Source organism: Lissotriton helveticus, chromosome 1_1 (assembly GCF_964261635.1).
Source record: "Lissotriton helveticus chromosome 1_1, aLisHel1.1, whole genome shotgun sequence".
Classification (NCBI taxonomy): Eukaryota; Metazoa; Chordata; class Amphibia; order Caudata; family Salamandridae; genus Lissotriton; species Lissotriton helveticus.
In genome coordinates this window covers 278375712-278389447 of record NC_136057.1, presented here as the reverse complement: position 1 = coordinate 278389447, position 13736 = coordinate 278375712, and the positions used below count along the sequence as shown (strand labels likewise).

Here is a 13736-nt window from a genome sequence, read left to right as displayed (position 1 = left end):
GTCCGCACACACAAATCCCTACACCTACTTTGGTTGATCTATTTTCCACATGTTCTGGTTCTGGGATTTCTTTGGAGATGGACTATGTTGGAAAATTAATCCTTCAAAATGACCGTTTGTGGTACCCTGCACCAAGCTCGAGGAATCCTTTACCTGTCTCCTTTCCTTAATCATAGTAATGCATTTACTAACAAAAGGTACAGCAGAGCAGGCTTTGCTAACCGATAGAAAAGAGATTTTAAGCCAGTTACTTCCTGGTCCCCAAGAAATGGGATGAAACTGGAGCACAGGTTCTCCGCATGTTTCTAAACTGTGGGTATGAAAGTGGAGTATATGAAAGAGACAATTAATTATAGATTCCTTACCTTAGACTTACCACCAAGCGTCAGACTGGATCCAGATAATTTTTTTGTCAGCAGTACCCTTGCCCGTCAAAAGGTGGCGTTGGTCGACTGTGTTCGTCGTTGGCATTGTGGTCTCCAGAGTGACGTTGCGGTATCTGCTTAGATGCTGCCCTTGTGCACTGACGTCAGTTCTTTATTTTTCCACGCCATCCAGCGCAGATCCGGTACCCTCAGCCACTTTTTTACTGACTGTATTGCGAATTTTGTCTACACCGTTTTTGAGTCAATCGACTCCTGATGCAAGCAGGGATGCCCAGTCGTCCTCGGCCCAGCTTCAAGGCTTGCGACACATGTCTCAAGCTGAAGTCGGTTAAGGACCCTTACCGCATGTGCCTGTGGTGCCTGTAGCTCGACCATGATCCCAAGTCGTGCTCTGACAGCCGGGCCATGAATCCGAAGTGTTTGCGGAAGCGGTCCCGAAAGCTTTTGAGGCCAGGCAGTTCGCTCCATGCCGTTCGAGGTCCCGGTAGGGTGGGAGGTCAAGGGACTAGTCGCGGACTGACCACCACTTGTCATCAAAGTATTTGCCCTCCTCAGGTGAGTCGAACCACAAGAATAAGTCGAAGAAGCATCGTCGCTCTTCGCCTTCTCACCGTCCTTCGGACGAGGGATGCGGACGGTGCCTGTCCTGCAGCTCTGTGTGCAGAGCCTGAAGGGTCGACTCAGAGTTTCCCTCCTTTTCCGGGAGCTGGAGCTACCCCTGCCCAGCTTCGGATTTTCTACGAAGCGATGCATGCGATCCTTGGCCAGCCCGACTCCGCTGGCGCGCCTTCGGGCCACTTGGACTTTGCTGTGTGCCCTGGACCTTTGATGGCGGCGGCTCCGATTGCAGATCTGCGCCGGTTGACCTTGTTACACCTCCCCCAGTTGCCGAATCCACCAGCACCACATTTGCAACCAACGCCGGTTCTATCCCCAGCCGCCGTCTACCCTGGCCTCCACTTTGACTTGGCCATGGATCTGTACCGACATCGACCGATTCCGGTTCCGAGCTGTACTTTTGTACCTCTGTTGTACCCTGGCGTTCCCTATAGGCCTGATTGGCAGCCAGAGGAGGGTGAGGACTGGAATGGGTCTGTGGACCCTTTAGCTGACCAGTTGGAGGAACCAGACTGGAGAGAGGAGTTGGGGGAAGCCAGTGGTCTGGATACCTCCCTAGACCTTGGCATGCTGTCTCCTCCTACCGTGGCTACGGAGGAGGGTGCTTCTTAAGCAGTGGTGTTGCGTAGGTTGGCCGAGGCCCTCTAGCTTCCTATGGTGGCAATCAGGACAAATCTCCTGACGGAGGTGCTTCAACCAGTAGCGGCCTCTTCGGAGCCCCCGCTGCCTTTCAATGAAACCCTAACCGACATCCTATTAGGCACCTGGTCCAGGCCCAACACCGGGTCTCCTGTGGATAGAATGATTGCCAGATGCCACCGCCCGGATCTGGGCGACCCCTCTTTTCTCTCCCAACACCCCCACCCCTGAGAGCTTGGTGATCCAAGCCTCTATGTCCAAGGGCGCATTCCCTAACGCAGCACCTGATAGGGAACCCAAAAAGCTGGACCATCTTGGGAAGATGTTTTCTTCCTCCAGCTTGGGGCTGCGGTTGGTAAACACCGCATGTCTGTTGGGCCGTTACTCCCACTCTGTGTGGGAAATGGTAGTGCAGGTGCTGCCACAGTCCCTGTAGGAGGCCCAGGCTGTGCTCTCCTGTGCAGTCATCGAGGGGAGGGACGCAGCTAAGTTTGACATTAGATGTGAACTGGACACTGCCGAGTCGCTAGGCAGTGTGATTTCAACATCGGTAGCCCTTCGACGCTACGCCAGGCTGAGGTCAACTGGTTTTTCTGTGGATGTCCAGGTTACCTTCCTGGACATGCCTTTTGATGGCCGTCGCCTGTTCCGCGACAAAGCAGACAACGCGCTAGAGCGCTTTAAGGACTCCCAGGCTACGGCCAGGTCCTTGGGCCTCTCCACCACCCGCCCTATGCAGTCTGCTTTTCACCCCTTTAGTGGCTACGGAAGGGGTGCCCTGTCACGTTCCACCCAGAGCCACAGGCCGGCGCAAGCTGTCCAGCCCCTGCGCTGCCAGGGACATGGGATCCACTGTCATGGATCTGTGGGCCAGCGAGAAGGCCAGTCCAGCAGCGCCCCCTCTGCAGCAGCCTCCATACCCTCCTAGTCCTACTTTTCAGGGCCACCAATCGCTAGTGGGTGGAAGGATTCACCATCACCTCCCCCACTGGCGCACCATCACATCGGACAGGTAGGTTTTGCAGATATCCAAAGGGGCTACTCCCTCCTCTTCGAGACTACCCCATCATCCATGCCACCTCCGCACCATCGCATGTCGGAGGATCATCTGGCCCTCCTCCAACAGGAAGTTACGGCTCTCTTGGCCAAGGGAGCCATCGAGCTAGTTCCTGCCCCAGGAGTAGGTCGTGGTTGCTAGTCTTACCACTTTCTGGTGCCCAAGAAGGACCAAGGCCTTTGTCCTATCTTGGATCTCAGGAACGTCAACCACTTCCTCCGGAAGGAGAAGTTCAAAATGTTGACACTGTTTGCCCTCGACCCTGGAGACTGGTTGGTAAGATTAGACTTGCAGGACACTTACTTTCACATGCCTGTCCTGCTGGCCCACCGGCGTTACCTGCGGTTCACGGGAGGCCACAAGCACTTTCAGTTTACCGTGCTCTCCTTTGGCCTTACCAGCACCCCTCAGGTTTTCATGAAAGTGATGGCGGTGGTCGCAGCTCATCTGCGCAGATCAAGGGTTCCAGTCTTCCCCTATCTCTAACTGGCTATTGAATGCGGGTTCACCCCAGGCAGTCGTCTCCAACCTCCAGACTACGGCGGACCTGCTGCACTCGCTAGGGTTCACTGTAAACACGACAGTCACACCTGATTCCCTCTCCGAAACTCCTTTTCATCGGAGCTGTTCTGGACACAACACAGTTTCGGGCTTATCATCCTGAGTACGGGATATTCGGGTTATGATTCCAATTTTTCAGTTTCTATCCCGGGCTTCAGTCAGAATGACCTGAGGCTGCTGGCTCTCATGGCCTCCCACATCCTGCTAGTTGATCATGCCAAGTGGCTTATGCGGGCTCTGCAGTGGGACCTGAAGTTCCAGTGGGCACAGCATCAGGGAAATCTGTCTGATTGCGTTCAGATCTTGGAGAGCACTGCACTGCAATTTCAGTGGTGGCTAACGAACCACAATTGGGTCAGCGGCAGATCCCTCTCCCTCTCCCAACCAGAGTTCACAGTGGTGACAGATGCATCACTTCTGGAGTGGGGCGGCCACATGAGAGAGTGGAGTTCAGAGGCCTTTGGTCTCTGGCTAAGTCCGGGCTCCACATCAACCTTCTGGATCGTTGGGCGGTCTGTATAGCACTAAAAGCATTCCTTCCCCCTGTCTGGGGAAGAGTAGTGCAGGTGTTCACAGACAACACCACCGCCATGTGGTACTGCAACAAACAGGGCGGGGAGGGTCGTGGACCCTTTGTCAAGAGGCTCTTCGTCTCTGGACATGGCTGGAACATCAGGGCATATCCCTGGTGGTTCAACACATGGCAGGTTCTCGGAACGTCAGGGCGGACAAACTCAGCCGCAGGTGCATGATGGATCACAAATGGTGTCTTCACTCTGAGGTGGTGCAAGGTCTCTTTCAGCAGTGGGGAGAGCCTTGGTTAGATCTATTTACCACCGAAGAGAACACACAATGTCAGCAATCCTGCACGTTGGAAATTCCAAAGCGGCACTTGCTAGCCAATGCTTTTCGACGCGAGTGGAGTTGCAGTCTTCTATACGCCTTTCCGCCTATACCACTTCTGCCCAGAGTGCTGAAGAAGATCAGGCGCTACCGGGCCCAAGTCATCCTTGTGGCTCAGGATTGGGCACAAAGAGTCTGGTATCCCGAGCTGTTACACATGGCCATCGATCCTCCTATCAGACTGCCTATTCGAGAGGATTGTCTGTCACAGCAGCAGGGGACGGTCCTCCAGCCGAACCTGTCCAGTCTCCACCTCCTTGCATTGAGATTGAGCGGTGACAGTTGACAGCCTTTGATCTTCCTCCCGAGGTCTGTGATGTTATCTTGGCAGCCAGGCGTTCCTCCACTAATATGGTAAACGCCTGCAGATGGAACACATTTGTGGCATGGTGCACAGCAAAGGCTGTGTATACCCTTTCCGCCCCTCTTTCTGTGGTTCTCTTGTTCCTCCTTTCTTTGGCCCAGCAGGGCTCTACTCTGGGCACTCTAAATGGCTACCTCTCAGCCATTTCAGTCTTTCTCTGGCTCTTGATCAGCCTTCTCTTTTCAAGTCCCCTGCTGTAAATCGCTTCCTTAAGGGCATTTTACTCATCTCTTTCGTAATGCCCTGTTGCAGGGATTCTGCTCGGTCACAGAACTGTGCACAGACACAGGACCTCAGTGAATTAGTGTGTACCAAAAACTCACCTTAGTACCCAAAATCCCCTACCAGACTAGCATCAGTGTCTCATTAGCTCTTCGTCCTATTGCCAAGTAAACAATGATTAAACAACCCATAACATGCGGCTTAGGATACCTCAGGTTAGGTGGGAAACATGAACACTCTTTCGTTATACTCTCATACCAGTCCAGAACAGGGAGTAAAGGGAGACACGAGCAAGTTTAAAATGTTCATTTTAACGCCGTGATCTCAGGTGCAGCATCTTAGCTAATACAAGCAGACATATGATAATAAATAAGATTGTCACCATAGTTTTATTGCATAAAATACGAAGGGAGAAAGCATGTTATAATGCTAACTGGAAACAGGTTAAATATATACCTAAATTTCACCCTCCCTTGCTAGTAGGTTATTTTAGAACTAAAGAAGGTCTCTTAGGCTTGCATAGGCGACCCCATACCTCAGAGATTAGCAGGAGTGTATCACATAGAGTTCTGCACAACTCTCAGTATATGAATGTTCTTCAAGTGTGTTCAATCATGCCTACACAGTGTATTATTAAAGGCGCCAGTATCTGAGCTGTCCACAGCTGCATAAATGTTATGTTTAGAACGTGCGCTGATCAGTTTGAACAAAAGCAACAGTGTTGAAATAACCTTGAAGGCCTCGGCACTCACTGTTCAGACTAAGCTTACAAAGCAAGTCTAGCAATGTAGAAAAACAAGTTATTCTCATGTGAAGCAAAACTCTCCGTCTAACTCGAAACAATATCTAACGTGTGTACTGTGTGCAAAAGAAAGCAAAAGGTAAAATGATGTTTAAACTTCTAATAAGCTCATGCTAAAGTAACACTGTATTAATGCTTGGCTCAGCCCCAGCGGGACTTGAACTTAGTTCTAACTTATCTAATGTGCGCTCCCTTTGAGCCACTACATAAGTGTCCTTTCAGACTTTTGACTTCAAAGACTGCTTTTCTGGTTGCCATCACCTCTGCTCGCTGGATGAGTGAGCTCCAAGCTCTTTATATAAAAATCTCCTTTTCTGGCTGTTCATCCAGGCAAGGTTGTCCTTTGAACTCAACCTTCTTTTCTTTCCAGAGAGGTTACGTCTTTCAACATTGGTCAACCCATCACTTTTCCCACCTTCTTTCCGCATCCTTCTAAGGCGGAAGAAAGGCTCCACCGTCTGGATCCAAAAAGTGTGCTTTTATTTTATTTGGATCGCACAAAGCAATTCTGGGTGGGTGACCAGCTCTTTGTTGGCTACGTGGGTGCCAAAAAAGTTTGGGCTTAGCAAAAACGGACCATCTCTAGGTGGGTCATTTTGTGCATAAAAGTTTGCTATTCTTTGGCAAAGAAGGAGCCTCCCATGGACTGCGCACCCATTACACCAGGATGACAGCGGCTACCACTGCTTTAGGACGTGGAGTCTCCCTCAATCGCATCAGTCAGGCAGCTACATGGCCATCTCTGTACACGTTCACAAAACATTACTGCCTAGATAGCCAAGTCCGAAGAGGCGGCTTCTTTGGCTGTTCTGTTCTTTAGAACTTTCAGGTTTGAACTTAGTTCGCAGACCCACCTCCGGGGTTGGTATTGCTCCAATATCTATTCTAAGGTAAGGAATCTAGAACGTATTGTCTCTTTTAGATGAACGAGTTACTTACCTACGGTAACGATAGATCTGTAAGAGACATAGATTAGTTATAGATTCCTTACCGCCTCACCCATCCTCCCCATTTTGCGAAGGTAAGAAACTTGTTCATTATGTGGTGTGGGGATTAGACCTCACCATGTAATACTCTAACAATACCCCAAAGATGGTCCTTGGATTAACACTAATAAATCCTTAGCTCAGTCCTGGTAGTGTGGCAAAGAGGAGTCAAGCTTTATTAGAGGAACATGCGTTGAGCATTTCAGAGTACCAACAGGGACGATAAGTAATTGACTTGACTAGAGAGAAATCCGACACCAATTGATACAAATAACGTTTTTTTTAAATCTTAATTCAGACAACGAATGGAATTGCACTCCTACAACAGAATTTATAGATTTTTGAAGGAATAGAAAATCAATGGACAATAATGCAGAGAAAAATTAACATTGCAGTCAGTGGGAAAAGACATGCATGACAGTCGGTCACTTAAAGGTCGAGTTAATGTTGTACCCTTTCAGGGTAAAGGTGATGTAAGTCCAGGACCCGGCCATGAGTCAGTTCAGTTTTACCTGGCCTGTGGAGCCTGAATTGAGTTGTCCTGGCTGTCCTTTGTGGTGAATGGGAGACACTGGAGATCTGCTTTTACCACTGAGCAGGAATTGTGGGGGAGAAAGATGCAAAAAGGCAACAGCGGTCTGGTTGCTGATGTCGGTCGAAGGTTGGATGGAATTCCCTCTTAAAGTAGTGTCTAGTAAAGAGGTCAGTTGCCTGACTGGTGACGAACAGCAGGGGCAGCGACAAGTAGTGCTGAAAGTAACTTGGACATCCAGTGGCCTAGTGGAATGCAGTGGCTGGCTGTAACTTTGTGGAAGGCAGGTCTAAAGTTCCACAGTGCACCAGACCATCTGGATATCGGCAAGCCCACTGAGTGCCTGATGGCCAGCGATTGTTCAAATCCGGAGTGTTGTTTTACCTGCAGTTTGAAGGAGACTAGTGCCACTATTCCAGGGGATGACAAATGCAAAAAGAACAATTGATGGACAGAATGCAGAACAAAGTCATACATTCACCCCAGTACAGAGATCTGGGCCTAAAAACATTGTTTTTTTTGCTCACCATGCCATTCCAGTTTGGGCCCAGCCATATACAAATCAGTCTTGACCCTGTGTCTCATGGTAACAGTCCAGCCCGAACTGCCAGGCCAGGTCCTCCCTGGACTGGAAACAAGCATCCTGGGACCGGTTTCGAGCATACCCGTCCCACTCGGGGTGACAAATGCAAAAAGAAAAAGAGAGGAGTTGCAGGGTGCATCAGGTTTCCACAGGGGTCCCTCTGCTAGGGAGTATAGTGTTTAACCATGTATGGGACGCAATTGCGCAGTTCCAAGTCTGTTGTCGGTGGAACAAAGCATTTCTCTTTTGCTTTGGTGCTGTGGGCAAAGTTGTCACTGACATGGGTCTGCTCTTAGGCCTTCCTTGGGGCAAGTTGTTCAGAGCTGAAGTTCTGGTGTTGGGAGATGGGGGGGGGGGTCCCTTAAATCCTAGATTTAGTAGATTTAAGGGTTAAGAACTAGTAGTCAATAGGCAGCTAGTCCACCCCTGAGGTGCCCCCCACACCTCTTAACTGTTGGACTCTCCACGCCACCAACTTTAAGCCATGCTGTACAGCAGTCATACTGGTGTACAGGATGGCAAAACCACATTGCCAAAACGATAGCTCTTGCATAGGCAAGACCTATTGGCTTTGCCAATGCTCGTTACACCTACCCCCCCCCCTGCTGTCCATAGGCCAATTAGACTTTTAATCTTGTTAGTTTTCAAAACCGCTTCCCTCTGGAGCACTCGGTGCAAGATTCAGTTGTGCGCCATGGCGAGCGCACCTTCTCTCAACGCAGTACCTATGGTGAATGTTGGAAAGACAGGGGCCTGTCTTTGTAGTCAGTCTCTCTCGCTCTCTCCCTCCCTCCTTCCCGAGACCTCGTGGTTTCTGATTGGAGGTCATCGAGTCGCAGTAGTATATATAAAACTTTATAAATAAGTAAATGAAATGGTACATGCATTTGTATAGTGTGTGTCTCCCATTTGAACGGCACGGACCTGGCATTCCCTCCAGGCACAGTGGTTTGTTGTCATTCTGTGTTGTGTTGTTTGGAAGTACAATCCTATTCGTTGGCTCAGCTGAGAACGCAGATCGTGGGCGGAGACGGTTCTGGTCCTTGGATTATGAGAGTAGGACGTGCTCGCCCCAGCAGTCTTTTTCTATTTATCTATCACCAACACCAACTTTCAAACTTCTAGTTTGACGTTCGATGGTTCAGTTCGTGGCCGACAGAGAGGGACCGACCGTCTCTTCCAAGGACCTTTTTGCTGTGTCAGTGTCTGGGTCACGTGCCTCCAGCAGGTAATCCATCATTATAAATAATTAGCTGTCACCCAAAACTCTTGCGGGTTCAGAACAAAAGCAGCCCCTGCTAATCCGCATCAGACTGGTGTGACTGCTAAACTGCCGCATAGTTTGTGTGCATAATTACCTATAAACAGCAGAGTTAAACTGCTCTTCTCTTGGGGCAGTGAGGGCCGCGCCAACGTATACAGAGCCTGCAGATGGTCGCCTTGAAATGCCAATTAATACAGTAAACTGTGAGCGGCACCTTTATTGCAGCCCCACAGAATAAGAGGCAGTGCCATTCGGAAGGGGAAGGGGTGGGTTTGTCAGCGAGCATGGCACGACAGATGCGTGATGCGGTGTGAAACCTTGGGCCGCCATGCTTTATTCCGTCATCCATGAGTCCCCCTGCGTGCGGGAGGAAGGCTCGGGTCCCTGCCAGCCTGCTGGCATCCGACGGGTTACTTCTCGGTTGTGGCGGGATGGTGTGCCCACCCTTCACGAGGGTGCTGTTTTCATGAAGCAGCGTCTGTCCCAGCTCCTATCTTGCAGCTCGCTTGAAGTTTGGCGAGCTGCGCTCCACGGTTTCGTGTGATGTATATTCATGTTATTTCCACGGAAAAAAACATGGCTGGTGGCACCATCGGTGACGTCGGCGTCGAAGTCCAGTGTCTCAAGGCCACCCCTTACCACATGTTGTCATTCATACAAAGTCATTCTGTTGTTGCCATACTTCACATGCGTTCCTGAAGTTATTTTGTGAGTTTTAACACTTCATAATAAAAATTGTCTTTTATTTTCCCTTTGACGTTAAGTCATTGCCCCCATCCTCTCCCCCTCCATAAGTCAGTTTGTGAAATCCAAGCGCAAGCGAGGGGAGAAGTGTGGGCAATCAATTAATTGCGGGTGGACTATTTAAAGTCTCATTTAGGCACCACATTGCTTCGTTCCCAAGCGGACGAGATGCTCGTTATTGTAGAACCCTAGCAGGCTCTGAACACTATCATGTTCACACACCTGTTGTCTACCTGCATTTGCCTACATGTTGGCCTCCTGAATACCACCTCACGGAGGTCGGGCCTTTACACGAACTGATAACTCAAACATGTGACTGCACTCAGCTTGTCTTTTCAGGTTTATGATCCCCCCCCCCCATCCTATAGATTCATGGGTGGTGCACAGCCCGTTGAAAGTATGTTGTAACAGGACGGTCCCTGAGGGGAGGTATCTTGTCTCGAATGCCTTGAAATCCAAGGGGTTCCGAAACTGCACATCCTATCTGCATCTTTAAGCAAGTCTGAGGGTGCCAGTGTCCAGGGATGCCATCATTGTAAGGTGCAGCTTATCTGCTTGAGGACGACCTCCTGCTTGTAGGCTCACGCTGCCTGTTCTTTTCCTGCATTGCCTGGTGGCTTTGGAGGACTCCTTATTTCGCAAGCAAGCAAGGTTTGAAACCAGACTCTAAGATGAAGGGCCATCATTGTGGACTAGGCCTATCACTGAAGTTATTAGGATGAGCTTATTGTTAGAGCGGAAGGTAGTGAGATCACAATACTGTTTATCTTTGGTTTCTAAGGATAAAGGTTGCAATATCAATAGCAAATTTTAGAAACTTGACTGAAGAAATTTAAGATTCTGGAGTTCTCTCGCCGGTTCAGGTTTTTTTCTTTCAGCTTTTGTAGAATTTGCTATTGTTTCTGCTAGGTTCCTGCTTTAAGGGCTGTTTCAGCAGAGTAGTTTCTTGAACCTTTCTATGGCAGAGGAGGATACATGCATACATGCATACATACATGCATACATACATACATACATACATACATACATACATACATTTCCCGAAAGAGTGTTGTTGCATGATCTTTAATTTGTGCAGGTCGGTTAAGTGGTTTAGTGCCTACTCTGCCCCGTTTGAATTTTGTGGTGGGTCTAATGGGGATGCAACAAGAAAGAGGTACAGTGCCAGACAGACATTTGTAAGTTTGAAAGAGTATTTTGAAGTTAATGGCCGGAAGGGGAAGTCTATTCAGTTGTCTTCAAAAACGTGCTAACAGTTACTTTTAATGGCATGTGGCCACCATGCCTGCTATTTGAAGTCTGTACGGCATTAGAACGACTGCTGTTGGTCATGGAATTTAAATAGACATGCCTAGCTGTCGTGAAATAGGCATCAGTATTTTTCCTTGGAGATTGAAAATGCCACATGGTGGAAACTGGCATACCAAGCACTGGTGTACATCAAACCGGGTTTATGGATAATTGTGGTGGTAATGGAAGCGTTGGAGGGCAGTCAGAGTAAGGAGATCGGTTTTTCATTTTAGTTTTAGAAGATGTTGCCTATCCCAACAGGATTGTCTGGATGAGCTGCTCAGGCATATCTGCATTCACTGTAAGAAGAGAAGCAAGAGGAGTCCTTGAAAAAGATCTGGTTTCACCAACATGAGCGAGACCAGTATAGTACTCCCATTTGTCGGAGATGTCCATACAGCTGCATCGAACATTGCATTGTGCCCTGATTTGTTGATGGCGATAGTCTGCCAAATCTTCCTTCCAAATCTGCAGTCCCTCATTGTAGCATTTCGCCTCATGACATTTTAAAACGTGGTTACTTTCATTTACCGTCAGAATGAATGAGTATTCTTTAGTAATCACACTGTCCAGCTATGCTAGCATGCTATGCAGCAAAGAAGAAACAGTCTGTACATTATTGTGAATGAACATCTGTACTTCCACTTACTGCAAACCCATCACCTATAGTGTTCTCGTTATTACCTTAAGGAAGCCATTCTATCCTCCACTTCTGATCAAGTTAACTTATTTGTAGAGCAGACAGTCTATCTCAGCTTGGAATAGAACTTTCACTAAAGACTTCGTAGAAAGATTAAAGGGCTATTCCACCACGCGCACCTCAGATGCCTACTTGGGATCTTAATATTCTATTGAAAAGATTCATAGGCCACTTTTGATCCTTATACTCCGCTCACTACTGACATTTAAGGTGGCATGTTTCCAAATGTTGTTTAAAGTACGTTCGTCTGTGGCATACATTATTGCAGCACATGTATACTTTTTTCTTGCCTCTAGCCATCTCTTTCCTCAATTGTTTACTACCTTTTGAGGGGATCTTGTAGTAGATGTACATACGTCGGATACAAACACTTCATGCCATCCCACAATTATGTGAGGGCCTAGTCGTTCGCATGCTTTGCTATCTTTCTGTATAACGCTTTAGGGTTATTGGACAAGGTGATGCCTGATGATGGCCAGCGGGTTCTTTCAGGATAACACTGTGTTGCAAAATCTGATAGTCCAGTCGTTTTTGCAACAGTATAGACTACCAGTGCCTGTGCAGCCCCTCTTCTCTAACTTTTAAAGTTGTAAGGTATATTTTAGCTTTCTCTACATTTCTACATTTTCTTAGCTCTGTCTCCGTTGTTTGGCTTCTTCACAGCTATTGTTCTTCACTTTTTGTTTTGTAAATCCATATTCATAATGCTCTGACCAGTGTGCCCCCCCGCCCCATCTTTCTTCCAAAATAGCCTTACTATGTTTAGTAGACCTCATTAGCTCCAACAATCTCAGCAGCAGCTGCCTATGTTGGTTTTTTACTTTCCTGTTTTCCCCAAGCCCTCTGCTTTGCAATCTTTACGTCTTATGTAGATTGCCCCAGTATTGCTTAAGCATCGGTGCTCGCTATCTCAGCCTCCGTGTCTTGGAAGCCTCTTCGATTTTCATTGATTTTATTAGCTGGAATGGGTAGAGCTATTTGAAGGGGTGAGACTCTGCGGACTAATAGGTCTGTTCCTTATCTTCTCTTCTACCATTGGTTAGAAGCTTCTATGAACATATACTTTGACCATTCTTTCTTGGACTCACCAAAGAAACAGTTTCCTGCCAATCAAATTGATTTTATTTGGTAGCATCAGAAAATAATCATCCGCCCAAGATCTCCAGAGAGCAGGCAGTTTTCCAGTTTTAGTAACCTAGTTCCTTTAGGACAAGCATCAGCATTGTAGAACGGCTGTACCCATTAAAAAATGTCCTTAAAGGAGAAGAGAAGGTTGCAGTGCCTCTAGTTTTAAGCCAATGTGAAGGAAACCGTTCATAACCAAACTAGTTTTTGCCATGCTAATGTTCACTCTCCTCCTTGGCTCCTGGCCTGGCTTTTTGCTACTGTTTTTCAGTTGCTGGTGCTGCTATTTCTTTTTCTGTGATCCCAAGCATAAAAAATACATTTGGATCATGAACTCTTTCGTGGTAGGTTCTCCCCAAATTTCTTGCCGTGTCACTCTCACCCACTAGCCGTAATGAGTAATCGGTTCAATATGATTCCTGAGATGTCTCTGCTTTTCTAGGCTCTAGATTCGAGAAGAGCAGATTCTTCTCCCCTTTCCTGCTCCCCAGCCCTTGTGACCCTTTCTATACCTCTATTGCGAATCTCCTTACCTGGCCCCTCTCCGGTTTCTCAATTATTGTGATCCTCTAGCTGGTATTTTGCCAGTGTTCCATGAGAGTGGCTTACTCTGCTCCCACCCTCTCAGAAGATTCAGAGCATCTTAAGCAACTGTACATTCAGTTTTATGTGTTTGCGATCTTGCAGACTTCTCCTGCCAGATCATTTGAGTAAGCAGATCAGGGTCTGCAAACTGACCAAATTATGTGGCTGGTCTAACTAAATTTCTGCAGCAAGAAAAAGCAAATGCTGCTACTTAGGTTGACACATTTTGAAGCTTTATTTCTTCACAATTGTAATTATTACTCATGTTAGCTTTGCCTCGGAAAATGTTTCACCTCCTTAGTACTGGTTTAACACCCTGATAAAGTAATAAGCAACTGCAAGGTGACCACTCAACCTTTGCGTAGGGCCTTCCAC

The 13736-nt window shown here is 47.9% G+C and overlaps 1 protein-coding gene across 1 annotated transcript in view; it reads left to right on the top strand.

Annotated features, from left to right (window-relative positions):
• KDM7A (lysine demethylase 7A) overlaps positions 1–13736 on the top strand; it is a 351499-nt gene that overhangs the window by 138982 nt on the left and 198781 nt on the right. The gene's annotated exons all lie outside the window — the stretch shown is intronic.